Source organism: Penaeus chinensis, chromosome 36 (genome assembly GCF_019202785.1).
Source record: "Penaeus chinensis breed Huanghai No. 1 chromosome 36, ASM1920278v2, whole genome shotgun sequence".
NCBI classification, from domain to species: domain Eukaryota; kingdom Metazoa; phylum Arthropoda; class Malacostraca; order Decapoda; family Penaeidae; genus Penaeus; species Penaeus chinensis.
In genome coordinates, this window is record NC_061854.1 from 25571177 (window position 1) to 25573676 (window position 2500).

A 2500-nucleotide genomic window follows, 5' to 3' on the forward strand; every position below is an offset into this window, starting at 1 on the left:
GGTAGATCCCCCATATTCACAACTCCCATTGGCTGGCACACAGACACTAGTGGCTGATCCACCAATCAGTGAGGCACCAAATTCCATCGAAGAGGTGAGAAGGGTGGTCTCTAGGTTGAAGAGTGGAAACGCTGCTGGTGTCTGTAGGAATGCTGCAGAGTTGCTGAAGGCGGGTGAAGAAGCCATGATCTGTGGCTTGCATGCAGTCCTGTCTGCCGTTTGGGAGACTGGTACCATTCGTTCTGACTGGAAAAGGGGCTTGGTCATCCCTATCTGGATGATGCATACATATTCAGATAACTACCTGGGCTTATGTTTGATCCTAAATCATTTATGAAAATAGTAAACATAATTGGCTACAAGACCAATCCTGGAGGTACTCTGCTAGTTACTCATCTCCATTGAGAGTGCTTCCTTCCTTCTTTCATCAAGAAAGTCTTCCCTCCATTCAAGGTGTTTGCTTTTCACTCCACCTAGGTGTTCTAATTTCCATAATAGTCTTTCACGAGACACCTTATCAAATGCCTTCCTAAAGACTAAGTATAAACAATCCAATCAGACATCTCTCTCTTGTAGTATTTCAGAAGCTCTATCAAAAACAGAGGAGATTTGCTATGTATGACATTCCTTGCCTAAAACCAAATTGTTTATTTGATATCATATTGTGTTTTTTAAGTACTTCAACCTACTGTTTCCTAATTATCCTTTCTAACAGCTTGCATACTACACTAGTTAACGAAACTAGTCTGTAATTTAGAGGGTTTTGTTTTTAGCCATTCTTGTATAAAGGTGTAACATTAGCAAGTTTCCAATCTTTTGGTAGTTTTCCTTGTCTCACTGAATTTTGGAATAAGAACTCAATGCCGATGTGCATGGCATGTACATACATGCCATGCCCACTGTGAGTTTACTTTATTAATTGTTATTACACATAGATGGCTACATTTGTATTGTCACCAGTGATCAAATTACGAGTACTGCCCGTCTCGCCTGTTTACCCTTTTCCTTGATTTACAAAAATACTTTACATTATCTTGTTTTGCTGCTACTAATGTTTATAACATTATAATAATTATAATGCCTATAATAAAAATAACTCCATCAATATTCATAGCATTAGCAAAAAATATGTTTTTCTCACCAATTCAAGGAAAGGTGAAATCAAGTAAGGTCATAAGGCCTACTCATTGACTCTTTTGTGGCTAAGCACTAACAGAGCCATCTATGTGCAAAGACATTTCACAAAAAAAAAAAAAAAAAAGAGAGAGAGAGAGAGAGAGAGAGAGAGAGAGAGAGAGAGAGAGAGAGAGAGAGAGAGAGAGAGAGAGAGAGAGAGAGAGAGAGAGAGAGAGAGAGAGAGAGAGAGAGAGAGAGAGAGAAAGAGAGAGAAAGAGAGAGAGAGAGAGAGAGAGAGAGAGAGAGAGAGAGAGAGAGAGAGAGAGAGAGAGAGAGAGAGAGAGAGAGAGAGAGAGAGAGAGAGAGAGAGAGAGAGAGAGCCAGCATTTTCCCAGTGGCATTGAGTTAACTATAACAGAGTACATAATTCTTCAGCACATTCCCTCAGAATCAAGTAGGGTTCCCAGTTTATGCCATCAAAGAAATCTTTAACCCAATGCCGCCGGGGAAAATGAATAAAAAATAGGAAAAACGCTGTGCTCATTTTCTATATATTTTGTGAAATTTATGAAACCTTGTGACCTTACGTGATTTGAATTGGCAGGAAAAATATATTTTATACTAGCGTTATGAATAGCGATGGTGTAATTTTTTTTTAAACATTATAATTACTATAATGTCATAAACATTAGTAACAGCAAAATTAAATAACATAAAATATTTTCATAAATCAAAGAAAAGGGTAAACGGGCGGGACAGGCAGTACTCGTAATTGGCTCATTGGTGACTTAGTACAAGTGTAATCATCTATGTGTAGAAACAATCAAACAAGTAACTCACAGTGGGCATAGCACATACGTACACGTCATGCCTGTCAACATTGGGTTAAGACTTCTGCAATTACCTCTTTTGTAATTGTACTTTCCTTTTCTTTCCTAACTTACAATGAGTTTTTTATTTAATTACTACATGATCACTTTTTCCTAGAGTAGGGCAGTACTCCATATCCTTAATGTCATCTTGATGCTTTGTAAATATTAGGTCAAGCATAGATGGTCTATCTAGCCCTCTTATCCTGGTATGATCTGTTACAATCTGGAAGAGACAAAATTTGTTTAAGACTTCTAGTAATTTCACATTCCACTAATCTGGTTGTGCCTTGGGATTGAAATTTCCTAGTCAATTTTTTTATTAAAATCTCCTATTACAAAACTTTCTTTTTCATTAGTTTCCAAAAATTGTAGCTCTTCTTCCAAGCTCTTTAACGTTCCTTGAATAAATTTTGGTAATTTTCTTGTGACCACACCAATGTATGAGGTGGGATGTACACTGCGGTTGTTATTATATCTACTCCCTTTGTTTCTACCTCAATTGCCTTTAGCTC

The 2500-nt window shown here is 37.4% G+C and overlaps 1 protein-coding gene across 2 annotated transcripts in view; it reads right to left on the reverse strand.

Moving 5' to 3' along the window:
• LOC125045002 (UDP-N-acetylglucosamine transporter-like) overlaps nucleotides 1-2500 on the reverse strand; it is a 27077-nt gene that overhangs the window by 8065 nt on the left and 16512 nt on the right. The gene's annotated exons all lie outside the window — the stretch shown is intronic.